Source organism: Panthera pardus, unplaced genomic scaffold (genome assembly GCF_024362965.1).
Source record: "Panthera pardus isolate Hobbes unplaced genomic scaffold, ASM2436296v1 HiC_scaffold_24, whole genome shotgun sequence".
Classification (NCBI taxonomy): domain Eukaryota; kingdom Metazoa; phylum Chordata; class Mammalia; order Carnivora; family Felidae; genus Panthera; species Panthera pardus.
Window position 1 is genome coordinate 54,020,083 of NW_026526810.1, and position 27,189 is coordinate 54,047,271.

Here is a 27,189-nt window from a genome sequence, read left to right on the forward strand (position 1 = left end):
CCTCATCAGGCTCTGTGCTCACAGCTCAGAACCTGAAGCCTGCTTCAGATTCTGTGTCTCCCTCTCTCTCTCTGCCCCTTCCCCACTCACACACGCGTGCTCTCCTCTCAAAAATAATAAACATTAAAAAAAATTTTTAATTAAAAAACTCTCCAAAAATCCATATTCATTTCTCTTTAATTTTAATTTTTTTCAAAAATTCTAGCACATTTTAAAATAAAAAAGTAGGGGCACCTGGGTGGCTCAGTCAGTTAAGCATCTGACTTCAGTTCAGGTCATGATCTCACAGCTTGTGAGTTCAAGCCCCGTGTCAGGCTCTGTGCTGACAGCTGAAGCCTGCTTCAGATTCTGTGTCTCCCTCTCACTCTCTGCTCCTCCCCTGCTCACACTGTCTCTGTCTCTCAAAAACATTAAAAAAAAAATTATTTTTAAATCAATCCAAGTCACAGCACCAAAAAATATATATATACTAAATTAAATTTTAAAATTAACCCATATCCCAACATCCTAAAACCATAGTTATTCATTTCCATTTGCTTCCAGTTTACATACACAAGCCATTCAATTTTAAACTGACAATCACTCTATTCTAAAATGATCCTTGTCACGACATCCATCCCAGCATGGGCTTATAACCCTTCTACAAGCATCTTGGGAATCCTTGGACACAACCAGCCCTTGACCACATTCTTCCTGGGAGCCTTTACCTAACGAGGGACTTCAACTCTGTTGAGGATATGAAATCTCTCACCCAGAATATGGCCTTTGTTACCCTTACCATTAACTTTATAAAAGCCTTTATCACCTCTATGCGATCAAGTCACATATTTTAAACCAGTTTCGGTATCAAAATAATTTGTGTCAAAGTTCAGACAAGTGAGCCCAATCAAAAACTTCCAACATGCAAAGGCAGTAATATCCCCACCGTGATCTACCTTTCTTGTCTAAATATCCTCAGCCCTGGTTCCTTCCATAATATCACTTGCCCAAATCTTTTCCATTATGCCCAAGAAAATAATCATTCTCTTGTTACCAAATCCCAGACTCCCTCAACCTTTTTGAGAACAATGTTCCTTCTACTTATTTACCTTCACTTAAACCTGGCTCTACCATCAAGATTTTCTCACAGCTCTCTCTTTACTGCAGTCCATACCCCCACAGAGCCAGCAGTGATTGGCACTCACTTGCCTCTCTACTGCAGCTTCCAGATCATGATCATCCTCCTTTATGGTCCCCATGTTCCCCTCCTTTATGGTCCCCCCATGGGACCCCATGTTCCAGATATATCCTCTCCTCATCACTAGTATCTTCTGATCCTTTAGTCATAACTCCTCATTGACTGAGGGGCTCAAACTCACAGAGAGATCATGACCTGAGCTGAAGTCAGATGTTTAACCAACTGAGCCACCCAGGCACCCCAGGTCACCACAACTTCATAATCATCAAGTCAAATTAACATTTTTCCTGTCTTTATTTTTCTCGTTTTTAAATGTTTTTAATGTTTATTTATTTTTAAGAGAGAGCGAGCGTGAGCGGGGTAGGGGCAGAGAAAGATGAAAACACGGAATCTGAAGCAGGTTCCAGGCTCTGTCAGCATAGAGCCCAACGTGGGTTTCAAACTCACACGCATGAGAGATCATGACCTGAGCCAAAGTCGGACGCTTAACCGACCGAGCCACCCAGGCGCCCGTAATGTTTATTTATTTTTGAGAGAGAGACAGAGTGAGAGCAGGGGAGGGGGAGAGACAGAGGGAGACACAGAATCCGAAGCAGGTTCTAGGCTCTGGGCCTACGCGGGGCTCGGACTCACCAACCATGAGATCATAACCTGAGCCAAAGTCGGATGCTTAACTGACTGAGCCACCCAGGCGCCCTGAGGCACCAGATTCTTAAGAGTTCATAAAAACTTGAAGTTTTTTCAAAAGTTTTTTTCCCCATTGAGGCATTTTATTTGCACGTATGTATTACATCTTTAGAAAAAGAATCCCAGGATTTTCCCTCCTGTGTGTTTTTGTCTTGCTTCTTCATGGTCCATGATGGTCCATGATGCCAGCTGAGGGTGTCAGTACAATGAAACCAAACTGGCAGAATGGGAGAGTATTCTGCCATCTTCTAGATCCTTGAGTTGTAAGTCAAATCTGGGGCTGATCTCTCCACACTTGTTTAACCTGCCTGTGAGGTTCACAACAATTTTCCCAGCTCTGTGATCATCAATGATTTCAAGTTCATTAATGTAACCATGCTTCAGCATCACCATTAGAAACCAAATGACTTTGGAGCCTGACATAATAAGAACCTGGTGTTGGCCTCTCTTTTCAGCATTGTTAATTAACACTGTTAAAAGCATCTGCCAGGACATTCATGTGCATCATTATGGTGGCACAGAAAAATGGTGGAAAAAAGCTAAGCACAAATAAATCTGAGGCACCAAATCTTTTAAGACTTCATAAAAACTTGGGGCGCCTGGGTGGCGCAGTCGGTTAAGCGTCCGACTTCAGCCAGGTCACGATCTCGCGGTCTGTGAGTTCGAGCCCCGCGTCAGGCTCTGGGCTGATGGCTCGGAGCCTGGAGCCTGTTTCTGATTCTGTGTCTCCCTCTCTCTCTGCCCCTCCCCCGTTCATGCTCTGTCTCTCTCTGTCCCAAAAATAAATAAAAAAAAAAAAAAAAAAAAAAAAAAGACTTCATAAAAACTTGAAGTTCAGGTTTTTTCAAAAGTTTTTTCAAACATTTTTAGAAGTGAACAAGCAGAAGACACACATGAAAATTCAGAATTTCTGCCTTTTCATCCCAAACTTAAACCATTGAAAAATTCACTTTGTGTTGTTTCTAGGTAGACTTCTTCCCACACATTTTCCACGAATTATTCCCACCATCAACATTTTAAATGATTTCAAGTGCTAATAGCAGCAGCAGTTCTTATTAAAACATGTTCCTGACTTGCAAAGAAACCATTCCAGATAGAAGACAAAGACTGAGAGGCCTAAGACTCTCACATTTTGGTCCTACAACACCAGAATCCTCAGCACCTTCTTGCTGTTTCAAACATTTTGATTTAGTAAGCTTTATATACTCTTTGAAAAAGCAAATGCCTTTCTCAAAACACTTTACTAACAATAAGCCATAGTTTTGTATAGCATTTTAAGTTTCTAAAGCATTTTAACATATACTTTCTTCATTTTTAACTCACATTCTCTATAAAACAGTCAAGGCAAGCATTAATATTCTTTTACAATAAGAAAACTAAAACCTAAGTTGTTCATTGATTATAAATCACATAGCTAAAAAGTGGCAATCAGGCATAATCACCTCCAAATTTTCTCTCTCCTAGTCCTATGTCCTCAGCCACTTATCTCCACCCTATCCATCTTAAAGTAAAAGGTATCTCTCCTTTCTAAAACTAGTTCCCTACCAGATCCTTAAGCCTAGAACCCTCAACTGCTCACAGAATCAACTAACTCCTTTTTCCAAACCACAATATCTCCCTATCCTGTAACTACATCTCCACATTCTATACATATGTTCAACTCTTCCCCTTAAAAAAAAAAAAAAAAAAATCCTCAACTCTTCCTATCCCATAAGGTGTGACCCAATCTCTTTCCCTACCAAACCCTTAAGAGTTGTACTGCATTTTCATCTCTTCACTAAAATATTCCTTATTAAAGGTCACCAGTGATTTTCTAGTGGCCACATCCAATAACCGCTTTTCAGTTATTATCCTTAGGTGTTCAATCTTTGTCCTAAGCTAAATGACACTACTGATCACTCTACTCCTCCTAAAACTTGCATCACTCCTGGACTCTTGCTATGTCCCTCTCTCATTTTCCTACCACTGACTTCCTTTTTAACATCATTTGCAAATTACCTACCTGTTGGTTCTCTTCTGAGGCCCTCCCCATGGTCCCAGCCTTTTCTCTTTGGCTAAACACTCCCCCTGAACAATCTCTGCCACTTCCATGCCCTCAGTTTCTAACTATAAGCCTATGATTTCCTAAACTCTATGGTCTTAACACACCCTTTCATTCTTTGAGGAGAAAGCTAAAAGAAAACAAAAGTGAATATTTATCAAATCTCTGGGCAGGAAGGAGAAGAAGGTAGAACCATTTTCTAAGCTTAGAAACAAAGAAAATACAGATTTGACTGCATTAAAAATTTTAAGTTCTGTAAACTAAGACAAACAACATGGAAAATAAAGAAACTATACACATATATACTAATTATATACATCCATAAATCTATAACTTTATAAGTAAATGGAAAAATAAAGAAGTTTAGAAAGCAAGCAAGCTATTTTTAATTTTATTAAGTTTATTTGAGAGAGAACAAGCAGGGGAGGAGCAGAGAAAAGAGGGAAAGAGAGAGAATCCCAAGCAGGATCGTGCTGATAGCATGGAACCCAATGGGGGCTCAAACTCACAAACTGTGAGATCATGACCTGAGCCAAAATCAAGAGTCCCATGCCCAACCGACTGGGCCGCCCAGGTGCCCCACTTTCATAAAATTTTAAAACTGTCTTTGAACCCCCCCAAATCAAGAATTAGTACTATTCTAGATACATTTCTAGTCATGTTCTAAAACTGCATTTGGCTTGTGTATATGCATGCATGCGCATGCAAGTGTGGTCTTATAACTTTGACAACCAGCAAGCAGATAGATCTCGTCTACGTGGACTATCTGCAGATTTTTTTAGTAGTCACAAGAACAAAGGTAACCAATATACAGAGCTTGTCTGGTGAATCCTCATTCTATGTTTTCTGGACAAACACACACAGTTCATGGTAAGAAACATTCCTTATTCCCTTGGCCCAAACATTGCTGAGCCTGGTGTCAATGCACACATCTGGAGTTCCCATCTCCTCCAAGGCAAATTTATGGGTCTTTTTCAGGGTCCAAAGGGCACACTTTTTTTTAATTTTTTAATTTTTATTTTTTTTAGAGAGAGCATGAGCAAGGGAGAAAGGGATAGGGGGACAGAGAGAATCTTAAGCAGACTCCATGCTCACTGCAGATCCCAAGGGCATACTTCTTGAAGTCTACTCCATGAATGCACTTGTTAATGGTGATAATGCATTCTCTGGTCACAACTTCACTGATGGCAGAATGGCCCTTCTTATTCTCACCACCATTCCTTGCAGGAGCCATTGTGCCAGCCCCCGTCAGAAAGGAAGAGCATGAGGTATTATTGCATTAACTTTTTAAATAACATTATGCTATGTTCTTAACACTCAAGAGTCACCTCTACCACATGTGAGGCACTTTTATAGGTACCAGAGGATACAAGAGTCTACAAAATAGATAAAAGTCACTGTCCTGCCCACTGTTTATACAGGATTCTAGTCTGGGGATAGGGAGAAGAGACAAATAAAATTAAATAAAAAATATATATGTTAAATGGTGACTAAGTGCTATGGAAATGATGTAGGAAAAGGAGATTAGCAGCATTGCAAAGGGTCATAAGGTTAAACATTGTGGTTAAGGACTCACTGAGAAGGTGACATTTAAATAAAGAAGAGAATAAGCCATATTTCAGAGAATATTCCAGGCAAAGGCCTGCAGATGGAGGCTTTCCCAGAGTGTTTGAGGGATAACAAGGAAGCATTAAGGCTAAAGAACAGTGTTAGAGAGGAACAACAATTGAAAATGAGATCACACATATTTTCTGAGTATGCTAAACCACAAGGCTTAACTGCCCTCTAATTCTAAGCCATTTCTGTAAGCTATTCACACACACAATTAATAAATTAAGTCAAGACAGGGTAACCACAGCTTGACTACCGTGTGACTGCTTGCTCCAAGGGGGTGATTTGGAGGTAGAAAAAGGTCAGAATTCAGTTTTGGACAAATTTAAAATCCTATTAGACATCCAACTGGAGATGTTGGGTAGGTAACTGAATACAAGAGTCCAGATTTAGGAGAAAAGGCCAAACCTGAAGAGACAAATTCAAAAGTCGTTTGTGTAAGAGACTAAATAAGCTGAGGAAATAAAGTTTTCTTATTTTGAATTTATTTTTTCTGTAGTTTTTCTTTTCTTTTTTTATTTGTTTAGAGAGAGAGAAAGCACACAAGCAGGGTAGGCAGAGAGAGAGAAAGAGACAGGGAGGGAAGGAGGGAGGGGGGGAGAGGGAGAGAGAGAGAGAGAGAGAGGGGGAGAGAGAGAGAGAGAGAGAGAGAGAGAGAGAGAGAGAGAGAGAGAGAGAGAAAGAGAATTCCAAGCAGTGGAAGCCCTGTGGAGCCCTACTAAGGACTCTATGTATTCACCATGCGACCGTGACCTGAGCTGAAATTGAGTCTGACACTAGTGACTGAGCCACTCAGGCACCCCTCTTTTTATTTTTTTCTTTTCAAATTTTTATTTCAATTCTACTTAGTTGGGACGCCTGGGTGGCTCGGTCAGTTGGGCATCCGACTTAGGCTCAGGTCATGATCTTGTGGTCTGTACATTCAAGCCCCGCATCGGGCTTTGTGCTGACAGCTCAGGGCCTGGGGCCTGCTTTGGATTCTATGTCTCCCTCTCTCTCTGCCCCATCCCTGCTCATGCTCTCTCTCAAAAATAAATGATAAAAAAATAATAATAAGTAAATAAATTCTACTTAGTTAACATACGTGCAATAATGGTTTCAGGAGTAGAATTCAGTGATTCATCACTTACATACAATACCAGTGCTCATCATAACAAATGCCCTATCAATTCTCGGTAGGAAATAAAGAATTTTTTTTTAATTTATTTCTTTTTAGGTTATTTAGAGACAGAGACAGAGAGAGAGCGCACGTGCACACGTGCATGAGGGGGAAGGGGCAGAGAGAGAGAGGGGGAAAGAGAGAATCTCAAGCAGGCTCTATGCAGTCAGCATAGAAACTGACTCAGGGCTCGATATAACAAACTCCAGATCAAGACCTGAGATGAAACCAACAGTCAGACATTCAACCAACTAAGCCACCCAGGTGCCCCAAAATAAAGTTGTTGTTGTTTTTTTTAAGATGATAATCAAGGTGTGAGCCCTGAGCATTCTAACATTGAAAGGAGGGAGGTAAGGAAGAACTAGCACACAGCAAGAAGGACAGACCCTGAGACAAGAGTAGAACTAGGAGAATGTGATATCCTGGAAAAGCAAGTGGGAAAATGGTTAGGTTCAAGAACAAGAAAGTAATTAACTGTGGCAAAGCTGCTAACAGACCATGTGGAATGAGGAATGACTGATGGATTTAGCAATGTAGAGATAAATGGTCACAAAGTAGAACTCTACGGGAGCAGTGGGGACAAAAGCCTAACGGAATTTAAGAAAAAATGTGAGGAGATTAACTGTAGACACAAGACAAGAGTTTCACTCTAATTAAACACACATTTCTTGGGACACCTGGGTGACTCAGTCAGTTAAGCATCCAATTGCAGCTCAGGTCATGATCTCACGAATTCTAGCCCTGTGTCAGGCTCTGTGCTGACAGTTCAGAGCCTGGAGCCTGCTTCAGATTCTGTGTCTCCCTTTCTCTCTGACCCTTCCCCACTCACACCCTGTTTCTCCTTATCAAAAATAAACATTTAAAAAAATTTTTTTTCATTTTTTTGGGGGCACCTGGGTGGCTCAGTTGGTTAAGTGTCCGACTTGGCTCATGTCATGATCTCACAGTTGGTGGGTTCAAGCCCCGCATCGGGCTCTGTGCTGACAGTGCGGAGCCTGTGTGGAATTTTGTCTCCCTCATCTCTGCCCTTCCTCCACTTGTGCTATCTCTGTCTCTCTCAAAATAAATAATCTTAAAAAAAAAATCTTTATAAAAAATAAAATGTGAAGGGGTACCTACATGGCTCAGTTGGTTAAGCATCCTACTCTTAGTAGCAATTCAGGTTATGATTTCACAGTTTGGTTCTTGGGATCGAACCCCGACTCAGGATCTGCGTGGGATTCTCTCTCTGCTCCTCCCCACTCATGTGTTCTTGCTAGCTCTCTCTCAAAATAAATAAATAAACTTTAACAAAAATAAAAACGTTTAAGATAAACACTATAGATCTCTAGAAAGGAATACACCGAAATGTTAAAGCAGTGGTTATATTACAGCATTGTGCGATTAAAGCTGACTTCAATTTTCTTATAATATTCCTACATTCTTCAAATGTTCAACAGTAAACACGTACAGTTTTACTTAATAGTTCTTTAAATGTTCATATCCTCCAACCAAGAAGCTATATCTAAGTATTGCTCCTAAGGAAACACCCTGAAACTTAAAGTTTTACACACCAAAAAAAATTTAATTTTTTTTAATCTTTATTTTAACATAGGCTCCACACTCAATGTGGGGCTTGCATGCACAACCCCAAGATCAAGAGTTACATACTCTACTGACTGAACCAGCCAGGTACCCCAGGCACCAAAATTTTTATTATGGTTTACCAAAACAGTAATATTAACACCCAAGTTTCCAATAGTAGGGAATAGTAAAAGTTTAAGGTATGTTTCCTCAATTTAGAAGGATGTTGGTTAACTGGAAAATGCTTATATTAAAGTGTTAACTGAATAGGGGCACCTGGGTGGCTAAGTTACTTAAGCATCCAACTCTTGGTCTCAGCTCAGGTCATGATCTCATGGTTCATAGGATTGAGCCCTACATTGGGCCCTGTGATGACAGCATAGATCCTGCTTAGGATAGAACCTCTCTCCCTCTATCTGCTCCTCCCCTCTCTCTCTAAAAAAGTTAACTTTAATGTTTAAAATGTTAACTGAATGTTAATAAAAACTGAACACACAGTGGACTAGTCAGATGTGCTTCTCTCTTTGCCCACCTAATCTCCTCTAAAACAACAGCAAAATTATTTTCAAAAGGGAAAAAGATGGGGCACCTGGGTGGTGCAGTTGGTTAGGCATGCACTATTGATTTCAGCTCAGGTCATAATCTTGAACATGAGTTCAAGCCCCGCATTGGGCTCTGCACTGATCATGAAGAGCCTGATTGGTATTCTCTCTCTCCCTCTACCACTCTCCCTCTCCCTATCTCTCTCTCACTCAAAATAAATAAATAAACTTTAAAAAGGGGGGGGGGGGGGGGAGGTGACAATGAAGACTAAAGAAAGATAAAGAAGAGACAAAGGATTATTAAAGGACACAACAAATGATGTCAACAAGTCTTGTAATGTAGAAAAATGTTCCAGTGATTAGCAGAACAGAGGAAGAGACAAATTAAATGCCTGGCAAGGGGGGTACCAAAAATGAACAAGCCATTTTACCCGATTGAATAAATGTTTGAAAGCAACTGACCATTCACATTCTTTCATTTCACAAATGTTTCCTAAGTGCCTACTAGGCGCCAGATTCTGTAATATGCATAGAGTATAAAAAGTGAAAAAGTTCTTTAAGGAGTTCACCTCCTTATCATCTAGATTTCCATTCTGAAGTTTGTAAGCTTAGGCTAACATTTTGCCTGTCACTTAAACATATACTGTCAGGAAGACAGAAGAAATTTTGCATTGAGCACACCAACTCTTTCTAGCTAATTCCAAAAAGTGATACCAAATGTCACTGCACACTTCCTCTGGAGGTACACAATTATAATTGCTCAGATTACCAGATGTGTTTGGCAACCCTTACAATGACTCCGTACTTAGATTAAAAATGTAACTATTGGGTGCCTGGGTGGCTCAGTTGGTTGAGTGTCCGACTTTGGCTCAGATCATGATCTCACTGTCTTTGAGTTCAAGCCCCACATTGGGTCTGGTGCTGACAGCTCAGAGCCTGGAGCCTGCTTCAAATTGTGTCTCCCTCTCTCTCTCTGCCCCTCCCCACTCTCTGTTTCTCTCAAAAATAAATAAACATTAAAAACAATTTTTTTAATGTAGCTATTAACACATTATTCAGTGCTTTTAGTGTTAACTGCTTTGGGCTTTCATGTTTCTAGAGATATTTATGATGTATTTCTTTTTCTATTTTTAAAGAGAATGAGTTTTTTTCTGTTTATTTATTTATTTGATAGACAGGTGCAGAGACAGAGGAGAGAGAGAATCTTGCAGGCTCCACACTGCCAGCGCAGAACCCAACGTGGGGCCTGATCCCACAAACCTCGAGACCATGACAGTAGCCAACATCAAGAGTACAATGTTCAAAATCAAGAGTATGATGCTCAACTGACTGAGCCACCCAGGAGCCCCTATGACGTATTTCTTTTAGAGAAAAATTAAAACTTGATATTCTATCTTATGCAAAAGTGTAACTGACTTCACTCATCTTTTTTATTTTTTTATTTTTTTTTAATGTTTATTTATTTTTGAGACAGAGAGAGACAGAGCGTGAGTGGGGGAGGGGCAGAGAGAGAGGGAGACACAGAATCTGAAACAGGCTCCAGGCTCTGAGCTGTCAGCACAGAGCCCGATGCGGGGCTCGAACCCACAAACCGTAAGATCATGACCTGAGCCGAAGTTGGACGCTTAACCGACTGAGCCACCCAGGCGCCCCTTGACTCATCTTTTTATCAGGTGAACCACAGCAGAAAATATTTCCATTCAGAGTGACCATGAGGTTATGGGACTGCTAAAGTGAGCAAGTGAAGGGCTTACGTTAGTATCATTAAAGTCCATCTGCATCAACAAACTGGAGAAAGCAAATAGAGGTTAAAAGCAAGGTGACCACTATTAAGCATACCCCTGGTCAAAACTGGAAAATATAATAAAAATACCTCCTACTGGGAGAAAAAACAAGGAAAACAAATACAATGATAATTTTCATCTTCCAGATAGAGATTATGTAACATTTGGATAATTTATAATGGTGATCATATCATAAAAAAATATCTACATGAAAAATTAGAGCCCGTCATCCCAACTAAGTGGCTTCCTATATTATAACTTAATAGTTAATGACAATCTTCTAATAACAAGGTAGTTACTACTACTATTTATATCAACATGCGATAAACTAAGTGGTAGTGATATATTATCAAGAGCCTTTGCTTATACCCAGAAGACAACTGAGAGATTTACTAGATTTACTAGATTTACTAGATTTAAAAATTTACTAGATTTAAAAACCCTGGTACAGGGTTGCCTGGGTGGCTCAGTCGGTTAAGCGTCCGACTTTGGCTCAGGTCATGATCTAACAGTTCATCACGAGTCTGAGCCCCACATCAGGATCTCTGCTGTCAGCACAGAGCCTGCTTGGGATTCTCTCCTTCCCTCTCTCTCTGCCCTTCCCCAGCTCACATGCACTCTCTCTCCCTCTCAAAATAAACTTAAAAAAAAAAAAAAAAAAGTGGTAGTACACATGATCATGGATGAGAACACTGTTAAAATGTCCTTACCATCCAAAGCAATCTACAGACTCATGCAATTCCTGTCAAAATACTAGTAATCAAAACCACAATGAGATATTTACCACTTCATACCCATTAAGACTATAATCAAAGAAACAGAAAATAATTTGCTTGCGTTGGCAAGGAAGTGGAGCAATTCTAGAACCTTGTGCATAGCAAATGGGAATATAAGATGGTACAGTTACTGTGGAAAACAATTGGTGATTCCTCAAAAAGTTAAACAAAGAATTACCAAATTATCCAGCAATTCCATTTCTGAGCGTGTACCTAAAAGAACTGAATGCAGGAACTCAGACACTTCTACTGCAATGTTCATAACAATATTATTCACAGTAGCCAAAAGGTGGAAACCACCCAAATGTCCACTGATGAATACATACACAAAATGTGGTATATCCATACAATGGAATATATTCAGCTTTAAAAAGGAAGAAAATTCTAACACGTGCTACAACAGAAATGAATCTTGAAGACATTATGCTTAGTAAAATGAGCTTGGGGCAAAAAAGGACAAATATTTTATATGATTCAATTTATATGAGATACCCAGCAAAGTCAAATTCATGGAGACAGAAAACAGAATGGTAATTGCCAAGACCTAGAAAAAAAGAGAATGGAAAATTAGTGGTTTTAACGGTCACAGAGTTTCAGTTTGGACAGATAAAACAGCTCTGGAGACAGATGGTAGTGATGCACAATGATGTAAATATTTTATGTACTATTAAAAATGGTTAAATTGGTAAATTTTATGTTTATCTACCACCAAAAATAAAGAAGAACTGTAGGTAAAATTTTAGTAAAATTGTGAAGATAAGGACTTTATCCTCTCCTTTGAAAAGAATCTGGTATAAGGATCAGCTAAAGTTAAATAACCTTTGTAAAGAATGAATAAACCATACTGCTGCAAATTAACTCACCCACCTCAAAGAATGATCCTGTATGTTTCTGAAATTTTATTTCAATACAAAGTTTGTTAAATAAATGAATTATTTTCATCTAACCTGTGTCCATTAACTGTCCTGATTTTCTTTTTATATATACATATATGTTTATTTATTTATTTTGAAAGAAGAAGGAGAGGGAGAGAGAGAATCCCAAGCAGGATCCACCCTGTCAGTACAAAGCCCAAAACTCAAAAACCGTAAGGTCATGACCCGAGCCGAAATCAAGAGCCAGGCAGTCAAGCAGCTGAGCCACCCAGGTGCCCCTTCCTCATGCTTTTTTTATAATGTTGATCTATTTTGAGTGAGAGAGGTGTACTGATTTTCAAGATAACCCACACAGTGGTCTCAAAAAGTCCCTTCATCTTTTATTTCCCATCATTTCCTGCCATAAATACTCCCCTTCGATCATACTTTATACTGATCTTGCTCAGTAGGTTAAGCAACCAACTCTTGATTTCGGCTCAGGCAGTGATCTCAAGATTCATAATAAGCTCAAACCCTGCATCAAGCTCTGCACCAGCAGCATGGAGCCTGCTTAAGATTCTCTCTTCTCTCTCTCTCTCTCTGTCTCTGTCTCTCTCTCTCTCTGGGCCCTGGGTAGCTCACTTCGTTAACTGTCTGACTTTGGCTCAGGTCATGATCTCACAGTTCTTGAGTTTGAGCCCCTATCAGGCTTTCTGCTGTCAGCACAAAGCCTGCTTCAGATCTTCTGTCCCCCCTCTCTCTGCCCTCCCGTTTCTGTGCTCTCTCGCTCTCTCTCTCAAAATAAACATTAAAAATTTTTTAAGAAAAAATAATTTAAAAAATTTTTAATGATTTGTTTAATGTTTATTTATTTTTGAGACAGAGCATGAGGGGGGAGGGGCAGAGAGAGAGGGAGACACAGAGGCTAAAGCAGGCTCCAGGCTCCAAGCTGTCAGCAGAGACCCAACCCAGAGCTTGAACTCATGAACTGCGAGATCACGACCTGAGCCGAAGTCGGAGGCTTAACCAGTGCACTGAGCTACCCAGGCACCCCAAAAATAATTTTAAAAATTAAAAGAATATGCTCAGGAAAAAAAAATATGCCAGGCAAACTCTTTCTTTAAAACCAAGTAATGATTTTATACTATGGTGATAGCAAAAAACAATGAAGCAATAAGGGAGGTTGCTTTAAACCTGGTTATCAGGAAAGACCTGAGAGGTGATTTAAATTGTGAACTGAATGACAGGAAGGAACCAGACTTAGAGAAGAACACTCAAGGCAAAGAGAAGGTGAGTCCAAAAGGCACTGAAGTGAAGACAAACAGCCCATTCAAAGAAAAGAAACAGCTTATGTGGCTACACCTTAGAGAATGAAAGGAAAGGTGGCAGGAGGTAAGGTTGCAGAGATAGGGAAAGGTAAGATCATGTAGCATGTTGTAGACCACAGTAAGGAATCTGAATTTTAGAAGCCATATTTTAACTATCTCATCTCTGTGCTTTAATTTCCACTCTCACTTCTTTTTTTGGGGGGGGTGGGATCTTAAGTTTTTGTGTTCTTTTTTTAATGTTTATTTATTTTTGAGATAGGAGAAGGAGAGATGGTGAGCAGGGAAGGAGCAGAGAGAAAGGGAGACAGAGAATCCCAAAAGGTTCCCCACTATAAGAGAAGAGACCTACTTGAGGCTCAAACTCCCGAACCATGAGATCATGACCTGAGCCAAAATCAAGAGTCAAACCCTTAACCGAATGAGCCACCCAGGAGCCCCTCCATTCTCACTTCTCAATTTCAGCCCTTACTGCCTCACTTCAGGACTATACCACTATAATAATCTCCTAAATCTTCTTCCTAATTTTAGCTTCTTCCCACTCTAAGCCATTCTTATCACCACAGCAAAATCAAACATTTTTATAAAAGCAGTGTTACGCATTATCACTCTTCTGATCAAAAACCTTCCAAGGGCAACAAGATAAAAATACCCATTCCTTAGTCAGAAGCTCAAAGTTCCCTGTAACAGTGCCTTAATGCTCTCCCCTTCTCTAACTGTACCTTCTATCACACCCCTAAACAAAATCTCATTCTAGCCAAACTGCTCCCTGACACTACATGTGTTTCCCACCATATGACCTTAGTTCACAGCATTCATTCTTCCACCTCCCCAAATGTCATACCCTTGACTCTTCTCTAAATCACCATTTTTTTCTGCAAAGTTCTACCTAAGTAGGGAGCAAGAAAGAAGAAAATTCCCACTGAGGAAATAACAAGAAGAAAGGCACAGAAGCTTGAATGTGTACATGATAATCACACACACATAAAAATAGTGTCTATGACTAGGTAAAGAAGACATGGCGAGATAATAGGAGATAAAGCCATTCAGCAGGCGGGGTAAGAATGCTGTGACCTTATGCAAATTATTTAACTTCTCTGGCCTTCAGTTTCTTCATGTGCAGAAAGAAAGCAGTAACAGTGCCCACGTCACAGTATTGTGGCAATTTATTCACTCACTCAGCAAACATTTCCTGAGCACTTACTCTGTATGCCAGCATTGTTCTATGAGATGTAGAAACAGCAGTGAACAAGACAAACAAAAATCTCTGCCCTGTGGTACTTAAATGTTAATAAAGGAAACATCAAACAAGCAAAATAAATATATGATATGTTATCTAGTAATAAATGCTACAGAAAACAAAATAGAAAAGAGGGAGAGGGAAAGGGAAAAAAAGCAAAATTTGAATCAAGACATAGAAGAATTGAGGAAACAAGCCATGCAGGTCCAGACAGAAGACATCAGAAATGAAAGGGCATGATCAAGGAAAAACAAGGAGGCTAAGGAGATGGGCAGAGTAGAGGGTAAATGGTAAAAGATGGAGGTCAGAGAAGTTAAGAGGGGACCAGGTCAACATAGAACCCTACAGGCCACTGCAAAGATTTTAGCTTTCATTTTGCTAGAAATAGGAAGCCATTGGAGGGTTTTCAGCATGACATAACCTGACTTTAACAGCATTTTAACAGCCATCTCTGATTTAACAGCACCTGTCTAGCTGCTATTTTAAAATTATACTATAAGAAACCAAGGTCAGGACGAAGAGACCACTTAGGAAATTAAATTAGATAATGGCACTTAACACAATGCCTGGCATAGAAGTAGGTTATTTTTCCAGGAATGGGGATGAATTTCTCACACCTTTGGACCAAACACTAGTAAAATAACCAGCTGAATTTAAAGCTGCTGACGTTTGAGTGTAAGGCAAATGTATCTCATAATCTTAAGCTCATCAAAATTAAAACCTTTTGTTTAAGTTTATTTACTTCTTTTTGAGAAAACGAGCGAGCTAGCAAGAGAGGCAAAGACAAAATCCCAAGCAGGCGCCGCGCTACTAGCGCAGAGTCCCACGCAGGGCTCAAACTCACAAACCATGAGACGATGTCCCAAGCCAAAATCAAGAGACAGATGCTTAACCAAATGAGCCACCCAGGTGCCCCAGAATAAAAATGTTTAAATGACAGACGCTTTTTATGATTCCCTATTTCCCATAAAGACAATGCAGAAGTCTGATCTTATCCACGTTTACCAGCATGCCACTCTAAAGGCAAATGTCATTAAAAAAAAAAAAAAAAAAAAAAAAAAAAATTTAAGGAGAATTTTAGGAAATAAAGTATGCTTCTATATAAAAATATTTCAGCTTAACCGACTGAACCACCCAAGTGCTCCAATAAATTAATATTATTGATCAGTGAAGTATTTCCGTTTTCCCTCAGCTTATTAGATTCCTTGGGATTACATATTGCTATAACTTTCTGACTATGCCACCTAATCACTGACATAATTGTTTTAAATACATCAAACTTAATCATAGCATTGGTAATTTTTATGCATATTATTAATTCAGAGGTTTTCCATTCCATTTATGTTACCTCCAAGAAAAATAACCTGCTCAAATGAGTTATTTAAAAATATTGTTATCAGTAGTAAATAAATATGTTCAAAAAAATAAAAATATTTCAATCTGGAAAAATCTGCTATTTCAAATGGCACCAATATTGGGTTACCTCTATTGATCTAATTATCTTAAATTCTCAGAGGCAATATAAAATGCTGGGTGCAAGAACTGGCACTATTTAAAATAAAAAGGCAGTTATAACACCTTAAAACAACTGAAAAGTAACGTCCAGTGCTGAAAAGCTTTCATTTTGAAAATATATATACACTTAACAGCTTGGAAAACACTATGATTGACATTAACACAAATAATCCTGGTAAGAGGTCACCCAGCGGGGAGAAAGGTACACGTGTACTCTGACCTCTCTAACTCAGGGAGTACAACTTGAGACCAAATTCTATGTGACTCTTATTTTCTCTATTTTCCCTAGAGAGAAAGGGCTCAGGGCTACAGGACTATCCCATTCCCATTCCTTTACCTTAAAATCTTCTAGTAACAAACACTTCAAGCTATCCCGGACTTTGTCTATGAAATCAAAACTCCACCAAAAAAAAAAAAAAAAGACTCCACACCATAGGAATCCTGCCAAAACCACTGAAAAAGGCATTTCAGTTTGTAAAATGATGATTACATCACCATTTAGTAAGTGCTTACTATATGCCAAGCATTGTTTTTAGCACTTTACATTCTTAATCTCATTAATCTTCAGAAAAGCCTGAGGTAGATTTTATTATCCCTATTGTACTGATAAGGAAAGTGATGAGAATTTAAGCAACCTGTTAAGAGGCATTCAGAAGGGGGGGCGAGAGGGGGGTGGCGCGCCTGGGTGGCTCAGTGGATTAAGCATCCAACTCTTGATTTCGGCTCAGGTTATGATCTCAAAGTCATGAAATTGAGCCCCTCGTAGGTCTATGGGTGCGACGACAGTCTACGGAGCCTGCTAAGGATTCTCTCTCCCTCTCTCTCTGCCCCTCCCCTCTCAAAATTAATAAATAAAAACTTCAAAAATTCTGAAAGAAAATGACTTCCAACCTAGATTTCTATTATTCTATCTTCATGAATGGTAAAGGTCTATGATCAGGGTCATCAAACTACTTGGCCTAGTGTTTGTTTGTTGGTTAGTTGGTCTAATGTTTGTTTTTGTAAATAGTCTTACTGAAACACAGCCATGTTCATTCATTTATGTATCACCTATGGGTGCTTTTCTGATACAAGAGAACAGCTGAAATGTTGAGGCACAGACCCTCTAGCCCATAAAGCCTAAAATATTTACTATCTGGTCCTTTACAAAAAAAATTTGCCAACCCCTAGTCTATGAATATAAAAATCAATGACAACCAGGAAAATGGAGGGCCTATAGGAGTTGACAAGAATTTGAATATAATGTTGGGAAATCAGAATAAGACTATAATTCGCATTTTCCTGGGGGAAAAAACAGGTTTGCAATGTCACTTGAAGACAGTGCCCAAGAGATCAGTTTCTGATTTTTATCCAGGTACTTACCTCCTGCCTTTTCAGGAATTCTGAAGAAGGCCCCCAGGAAACATATAGTCATCATTAAATTATTTGGAGAATAATTGTAAAATGTGTAAATTTCCAGAGGTTTTATTTCTTTTATTCTCTGGCTACCCATCTTTTGAATTTTTTTTTTTTTTAAGTAAGCTCTATGTCCAATATGGGGCTCAAACTCACAATCTCAAGATCAAGAGTTACATGCTCTACCGACTGAGCCAGCCAGGCACTCCAAATGTTCTACTACTTATTACCACTTCTAGTGAAACTGAACAGGGAAGACAAAAATACATGAGAGGCAAGCTGGCCAGTTCTAGTGTATCAGCAAGTAAACACACTGGGGAAAGAGTTAGCAATTCTTATAAAATGTATTAGGAAAACTAAATTTTTTCTCTTAAAGATTTTATTTTCAAGTAATCTCTATACTCAACATGGGGTTCAAACTAACAGTCCCATGATCAAGACTCACATGTTCTGAGTCAGCCAGATGCTCCTAGCAAAACTAAAATTTTAAATACCAACAAATTAAGTTCAACATAAGCCAACAGTGGGACACATCTGCAAAAAACTCTACAATGGAGGTATGGCATCCAGATCCTGAGAGGAAATAATTCCTCTATATGCTAAACCGGCATGCCTAAATCTGGACTAATATATTGTTTGGGGCATCATCTTTTTTAACATTTATCTTATTTTTTTATGTTTTATTTTATATTTGAGAGAGACAGAGAGACAGAGCATGAGCAGAGGAGGGCAGAAAGACGGAGACAGGATCTAAAGCAGGCTCCAGGCTCTGAGCTGTCAGCACAGAGCCCGATGTGGGGCTCAAACCCACAAACCATGAGATCATGACTTGAACCAAAGTCAGACCCTTAACCGACCGAGTGACCCAAGCGCCCCTTTTAATGTTTACTTTTGAGAGTGAGAGAGAGCGAGTGCGTGCGTACACACACAAGTGGGGGAGGGGCAGAGAGAGCGGGAGACACAATCTGAAGCAGGCTCCAGGATCTGAACTGTCAGTGCGACGTGGCGCTCAAACCCACGAACTGTGAGATCATGACCTGATCCAGCTGACGCTGGACCCTTAACTGACTGAACCACTGAGGTATCCCTTGGGGCATCATGTTTTGTTTTTTTTTTTAATTTTTTTTTTTTTAATGTTTATTTATTTTTGAGACAGAGAGAAACAGAGCATGAATGGGGGAGGGGCAGAGAGAGAGGGAGACACAGAACTGGAAGCAGGCTCCAGGCTCTGAGCCATCAGCCCAGAGCCCGACGCGGGGCTCGAACTCACGGTCCGTGAGATGGTGACCTGAGCTGAAGTCGGATGCTCAACCGACTGAGCCACCCAGGCGCCCCGGAGCATCATGTTTTAAGAGGACCAAAGGAGGTCAGTAAAGGTGGTGAGAATATGCAGAACCTACAATGTATTAAACAAAGACTGAAATCATTGAGGGGCACTTGAATGGCTCAGTCAGTTAAATGTGGGACTTTAGGTCACTATCAGGTCACTCAGGTCACTATCTCATGGTTTCTGAGTTCCAGCCACAGGTGAGGCTCTGTGCTAACAGCTCAGAGCCTGGAGCCTACTTCAGGTTCTGTGTCTTCCTCTCTCTCTGCCCCTCCCCTGCTCACACTCTGTCTCTCAAAAATAAACAAACATTAAAAAAGTTTTTTTTTAAATCATTGACAATTTTCTTAGTTTTTTTGTTTTTGTTTAATTTTAATAAGCATTACCAGAGCATTAAACATTAAAGCCATTAATTCATTAAATAATCAACAAGTATTTATTGAAAAACTACTATAGGCCAGGAACTGTTCTGGGACAAAAATCCCTCACCCTCTTAAAGCTTACTTTCTAGAGAGGAACACAGAAAATAAAACAAGAAATAACATAATTTCAGATACCTACAATCTTACCACTAACCATAACTCTGAATTTCCATATGCACATATATATTTTTATATATATTTAATTTTTTCATAATTTAAAGCAATAATCTTGGCATTTGGGGTTCTACTCTTCATTTACCATTAATTTGAGAACATATTTTCCAAGTTGCTACAGAGCTTTTAATTTTTTTTTTTTTTTTTTTTTTAAAGGAGGCTTCAAGACAGTGTGGTGCTTGAACCCACAACCCCGAGATCAAGAGTCAGATGCCCTATCAAATGAGCCACCTGGGCACCCCTGTATTTTCTACTTTTAATACTACAGTTTACTAACTATTCCTCTATTCTTTCACACATGTTATATCCAGCCTTTGCTGTAAGTGCAACAAAGGACCAGAATGGCCATCACTTCCTTCTCCAGAGGAATGTGGGCAGAATAGGCAGTGAGCTGTTGGTTTTGCAGCAGAATGACAAAATTGATAGCAACAGCCCACGACATTAGGACTAACATGCTTAAATAAGAAAGAAACAACCCATATCCAATCACTCCAGGCAAAACCTCAAGTATAAAAAGAATTTGTGTTGAGGTGAGAGTAGGAGACCTGGGCTCTCTTCAGAACACTGCCTTCCTATTGGTAAGGATAGAATTCTGTGGCATGTGAGAGTGCACCACCAAGCCCAGAGGAACTTCCTCAAATTCCTGGAAAGTCTATGCAGAACAACAAATCAACATCCAAAAATCAGTCACGAGCCACTGAACAGTCCACAAGAATTTGCAAGGATTTGATGATAATTGGTCTCAAAATCAAAAATGATTTTCATTATCACTGCCTAGAAAATTTAAGATGTGAGAAGATAATTTTTTTTATGAAGATAATGTAAAAGGGTCATTTGAAGGATGTCATGGAAGCAGGAATAAAATATTCCATATGCTCTAGAGGGTCCTGGAATGGAAGTTTCTGGACGGATGATTTCATGTCAGTACAAGGAAAAATCCCTGACCTCTAAAACCACACAACAATAATACAAGTTTCATCACAAAGCTGTAAGCTATCACCAGATATATTTAGCAAAAAGTGACTGATTGCCTTTTGTGGCTTTGTAAAGAAGACTCAGAATCTGACTGGGGTTTTTTGTTCTTGTTCTTTACCCGGATCTTCAATTCGGTTTGTTTCGTTTTATCAAAGTTATCCATGAACAGAGACTAAAGAGGTAAATACATACAATGGCTTTTTACAAAAGCCAGTTATCTTCCACTACAACAATTCCCCAATTCCCAGGGTCAAATTTTCAACTTTCATGGCTGATTCTTTTGGTATACATCTCCTTATCATTACATGTTTTTTTCTTCTTTTCTCCAGTTTTAGGCAGTATTAACTTCCCACCATATGAGATCTAGCTCTCCTTCCTCTTCACATCTCCATGTACGTGCACACTTCCCATTCCCTAGTCTTCCCAATATAATTATATAATGCTAATTAAATCAACACTCAAGGTTCAGGGGCCCCTAGTGGGGCTCATTCAGTTAAGCATTCGACTCTTGATTTCAGCTCAGGTCATCATCTCACAGTTCATGGGCTCAAGCCCCAAGACTGGCTCTGCACTGACAGCATGAAGCCTGCTTGGGATTCTCTTTCCCTCTCTCACTGTCCCTCTCTGCTCTCTCACCTGCTCTTTCTCTCTCTCAAAATAAATAAACTTTAAAAAAAAAATCAAGGTTCATATAAATCCAAATCAAAAGTAGGCACGCAGTATACTTATTAGGCTAGGCTACACAAAGAGATCCCCAATTACCAGTCTGGTGAGTGAATATTCAGATCATCAATTAAGCCAGTTCCCTTCCAGAGTCATCCCAAGACTGAGGCTGACAGCAATTCTATCTTGAATACAAGGCTTCCGAGGCTGTCCCAGATGTTACATCCCATATAGCCACGGGAGGCAAACAAAAGAACACATGAGGGAGGTCAGGCCCACTACCATTCACATTCCACTAGAGAAAGTAAGTCATGAGATCTAATCAAACTACAATAGTGATTGGGGAATTCTGACTAGCTGTGTGCCCCCAAAAAAGGGAGAGCAAATTTGAGTACATTGTTAATGGTCTTTGCCCCATATACCATGATTACTTTTCTTCAAAAATAGTGAAAAAAATTGGAATGGACCTTAGAAACAGGTGGTAGAGGAAGAGGAAAGGAAGAAGGGAAAATAAATCAGTTAACTAAACCTAAAGGAAGGTTAATGAACATTCCAAAAAAAGGAGAGAAAAATTATAGGACGCCTGGAGGGCTCAGTCAGTTAAGCATCCAACTCTTGGTTTTGCCTCAGGTCAAGATCTTGCAGTTTTGTAGGATAGAGCTCATCAGGCTCTGTGCTGACAGTGCAGAACCTGCTAGGGATTCTCTCTCTCCTGCTCTCTCTGCCTCTCCCCCGCACACACACTCCCTCTCTCAAAATAAATCAACTTTAAAAAAGAAAAAAAAAAGGGGGGAGGGGGCACCTATGGGTGGCTCAGTTAGTTGAGCAACCAACCTTGGTCAGGTCATGATCCCGCCATTTGTGGGTTCCAGCCCAACCCTGGGCTCGCTGCTGTCAGCGAAGAGCCTGCTTTGGATCCTCTGTCCCCTCTCTCTGCCCCTGCCCCACTTGCGCTCCTTCTCTCAAAAACTAAACATTAAAAAAGAGAGAGAGAGAGAAATTAAAAGGTGATTAATTTATTCAAGAAACATTCTCCTTTTGTTATGTACCACTCTCCACATTAAGTATAATAGACAACATACAGACTAACTGCAATGCAGTATCCTCAATTAGATCCTGGAACAGAATATGGACTTTAATAGAAAAACTAATGAAATCCAAGTCAAGTCTGGAGTTTACTAACAGTGATATAACTATATTGGTTTCTTAGTTTTGACAAATGTACCACAGTAATGTAAGAAGTTAACATTAGGGGAGGGGCGCCTGGGTGGCTCAGCTGTTGAGCATCCTACTCTTGATTTCAACTCAGGTCATGATCATGCAGTTTATGAGACGGATCCCCATATCAGGCTCTTTACTTACAGCACAAAGCCTGCTTGGGATTCTCTCGATCTCTCTCTCTGTTCCTTTCCATTTGCACTTCTCTCTCTCTCTCCCAAAATAAATAAACAAACATTTAAAAGAAAAAAATGTAAACGTTAGAGTAAATTGGGTGATGGGTATACAGAAATCCTGTATGATCTTTGCAACCTTTCTATAAATCTAAAATTATTCCCAAAAAAGTATTTTAAAACATCAGTAATAATGGTTCAACCACTGCAGTGCCTCAAAAAATTAAGCAATATGATTCAACAATTCTACTTCTAGATATACACTCATAACAACTGAAAACAGAGGGGGGCCTAGGTGGCTCAATCAGTTAAGTGTCCAACTTCAGGTCATGATCTCACGGCTTGTGGGTTTGAGCCCCGTGTCAGGCTCCATGTGGACAGCTCAGAGCCTGGAGCCTGCTTCAGATTCTGCTGTAAACAAAAAAAATGTGGTATCTACATACAATGGAATATTATTCACCCTTGGAAAGAAATTCTAACACATGCTATGACACGGATGAACCCTGAAGACATTAGGCTAAACGAAATAAGGTAGTTCCAAAAGGACAAATATTTTGCATGATTCCATTTATGGGAGGTACCTACAGTAGTTAAATTCATAGAGACAGAAGTAGAATGTGGTTTCCAGGGACTGGAGGGAAAGAACGGTAAGCTAGTATTTTCTGAATACAGAGATTCAGCTTAGAAAGATGAAAACTCTGGAGACGAATGGTGGTGACTGGTTGCACAATAATGTGAATGTACTTAATGTCAAAAATCTGTACATTTAAAAATGGTTACAATGGTATATTTTATATATATTTTACTACAATTTAAAAAAAAATACAGCTGTATATAAGCACAATGACAGAGGTCTGAACAAAATATTTCCATCACCAGAAAAAGATCTAAAACAAATTGTGACTTCACTGAGATTACGACATCTAAGGTAGTTTTGAGCAAAACAGTCACATTAGGGAAGAATACAGAAGGTAGGAGGTACTGAGTAAGACAGAGGCACAGCAAGTTTGGTACACTAGAGCAGGGGTCAGCAAACTGCAGCCCTGTAAGTCATGTTCTCCCATGGGTTTTTGTACAGCCCACAAACTAAGAATGGTTTTTACATTTTAAATGGTTGAAAAAAAGTTAAAATAAAATTTTATGACATGCAAGAATTAAATGAAATTCCAATTTCAGCACCCATAAAGTTTTCCTGGAACACAGCCATAATCATTTGTTTACATGTTGTCTATGGCTGATTTCATGCTACCACAGCAGAGTTGCATAGTTGTGACAGAAACAATAAGACCCACAAAGCTTAAGGGGCACCCAGGTGGCTCAGTTGGTTGAGCATCTGACTTCAGCTCAGGTCATGATCTCACAGTTCATGAGTTCGAGCCCGCATTAGCTGTCTGTGCTGACAGCTTGGAGCCTGGAGCCTGCTTCAGATTCTGTGTCTCCCTCTTTTTCTGCCCCTCCTCTGCTCACGCTCTGTCTCTTTCTCAAAAATGAATAAACATTAAAAAAAAGTTTATTATCTTGCCCTTTAGAGAAAAAGTTTGCCAACCCCTGTCCACAGGCCTGTAAGTAGTACATGTAGTACAGATAAATCAAAGCTATGTATGGAGGGAGAAGCATGGCAAATGACATAAACTATACAGTAGCAGGCTTCATGTACTAAGCTAAAGAATCTGAACTTGTCTCAACTTGATTCCATTTATTCTGAGAAGTCACTGAAGAACTGTGTAGAGACTAATCTGATTAGATAAACCTTATGGAAAGACAATAGCCGCTTGCTTTTAAAGGTATCTAAGTTATTCATTTTATTTACTAAAAGAACAAAACTTTCCACTAAAACAAAAAGGCATAAAATAAAATAAGCCTAGATGCATATCAATAAGGTTAACAGTGATAGCATATTAAAAATTTTTATCTCCTGGGGTGCCTGGCTGGCTCAGTCGAGAGCATAAACTCTTGATCTCAGGGCTGGGAGTTCAAGCCCCACGTTGGATGCAAAAAATAAAATACTTTAAAAACTTTTTTTATCTCTTTCTTTGTGTTTATCTAGGTTTTTTAATTCTTCAAATCTGAATTATAAAACTGCTTTTGTAATCCAAATACAAAAATCAGTATTTTTAAACTCCTATTCACATACCCACAAAATTTGTTTCCTATGTTCTATAATCTTCTCCCCACCTTTAGATAGAAAAATATGTCTAGGAAAACCTACACATAGAAAAACTATTAAAGTATGCCACAGTCACACTTATAAAGGATAAACGACATTCTACCTTTTTCAAATTATGTATAATATTTGCTTTGCAGACATGAAAAAATAAAACGTTTGAATCCAAGTACTGGCAGGACAATCTCTTCCAACATAGGGCTTTTGTTATATCCAACAAAGAGCCAAATCAGTATCTTAATGAAACTAAAAATGTTAAAGGATAGGAGAAAATGCAGAGTTTGAAAATCAAAATGTTGAAAACTGATGCAAGATAAGACTGCATATAACCCTGAGAATATAATTATGTACTTAAGAAATGCAAACTCCTTGATTTATACCCCAGTACTTTGCACTTAATGATACACTGCTTGTTAAGATTATTTTTTAATGTTACGTTTCAGTTCTTCCACTAAGTTGTCAGATATTCATGTGCAGAGAACCATGTCTTTTATTTCTTTTGTGAGTCCCCCACAACACCTCATACAGTGCCCATATATGGTAGGTGTTCAATACATGCTTAGGACTGAATGACAAAATAATTAACCCTACTTTGAGCTCACAGACTGAAACCCTCACACCTACAATTTACACCACTAAGCCTCCCTCTACGCAACAATTTAATGGACATTCCTGGGGCGAGTACTGCTGATTCTACTGGATTTTTTACATTAGGCTTCTTCCTAGCAAAGAGCTCAAAGTACACGTGTAATGTTAAAATAGAATTCCTGACTACTGAGAAGGTGGGTGGGAAAGTAGGCAAGTGAAGGAAGAATCTATTATAAAAGCTCGCTTCCGAAGAAATAAGCATTATTCAGCCCTAGAGATTAAAACATTCCTAAAATGTCTCTGAATTAAGACTTCTGACACCATTTCATTAAACTTTGTACTAGCTAAATTCTATCACAATATCATTAAAACCAAAAACTGACCATTAAAAAAAAATCCTGAAAATCTCAGCTAACAATCTATACTACTGTGCATTGTAAGATCTAGTTGTAATTATTTACTCTTTTCCCAAAACAAAACTTCCAATCTTTTTCAGAGCATTATGATTGAACATCTACCACATGCTAAGCACTGAAAAAAAACAAATGAATAAAAAAACCAGTCAAATATCAACTGATTTTGTGATCTGCTATAAATTAAAGTACCAACGACAGAGCTAAAGCAGCACCATGCAGTGAGGAGACAACCTCTGTGGAAATTACGCACCAAATTTAAGCTGGACATTGAAGACTGAGCAGGAGTTTGAGGCAAAAAGTAAGAAGGGGAGAAAGAGTACTCCTGGCAAATGCAGGGCTATATACAAGCAGAGCACACTGGGCATGGCAGGATATGGAGGGAGAGGGAGAGTTAGACAATGATGGGTCTGGTATGAAAGCTATGCAAGTTGGAATTTATGCCCCCAGGTAATGGACACAAAGTGGAAATCTTCAGGTAGGCAGTGACAAAAATCTGCAGAATCAGTTCATAAAACAGAAAAAGGTCATATTACAATCATCTTAAAGGCATGATTTAATACTGTACCATATAGACAAAGCTGAGTATTGGGGCGATGAAGATACAAAAGAAATCTAAGTATAACTTATTCCTCTGTCCATGCTTTCAACAGAGTCTCAGGGCTCAGTCACTGGCCCTCTTTACTCCCTGCCTGATCTTATGAGACCCATATTTTTAAAACACTATATACAGGGGCATCTGGGTGGCTCAGTCGGTTAAGTGTCCGACTTAAGCTCAGGTCATGATCTTACAGGTTTGTGAGTTCAAGCCCCGCATCGGGCTCTGTGCTGACAGCTCAGAGCCCGAAGCCTGCTTCAGATTCTGTGTCTCCCTCTCTCTTTCTGCCCCTTCCCCACTCATGCTCTGTCTCTGTCTCTCTCTCTCTCTCAAAAAGAAATAAACATTAAAAAACTAAAAAAAAAAAAACCACTATATACTGATGGCATCCCAAATGTGTATTATATTCACGGACCTGACTTTAACTCTAAGCTCCAGACTTAAACAGTCAACTGCTTCCTCAGTGGTTATTACTAGATATCTAGTAATATCTCAAACTCAACACTATCCAATTCAACTCTTCATAGTAAACCCCAAACTAACTCCTTCTAGTTTTCACCTCTGTACATGGCACCAGTTGCTACAGCTAAAAAATTTATCATCTTTGATTCCCTCTTTCTCTCACCTCCCACAACTAACCTATCAGCAAATTCTATTCCTTCTACCTTCAAAATGTACCCTGAATCGGACCCCTTCTCACTGCATCACTGCCTCCCTGATCCAAGCCATCATACTGCATCTTACCATTCCAGTGACTTCCTATATGGTCTCCTACTATCCCTCTTATCTCTATAGCAGTCAAAGT

At 39.3% G+C, this 27,189-nt stretch overlaps 1 protein-coding gene and 1 pseudogene across 2 annotated transcripts in view; both read right to left on the reverse strand.

Moving 5' to 3' along the window:
* Nucleotides 1-27,189, reverse strand: part of MGA (MAX dimerization protein MGA) — a 168,485-nt gene that overhangs the window by 132,670 nt on the left and 8,626 nt on the right. The window lies entirely within an intron of this gene.
* LOC128772969 (40S ribosomal protein S15a-like) lies at nucleotides 1,729-2,372 on the reverse strand (annotated as a pseudogene).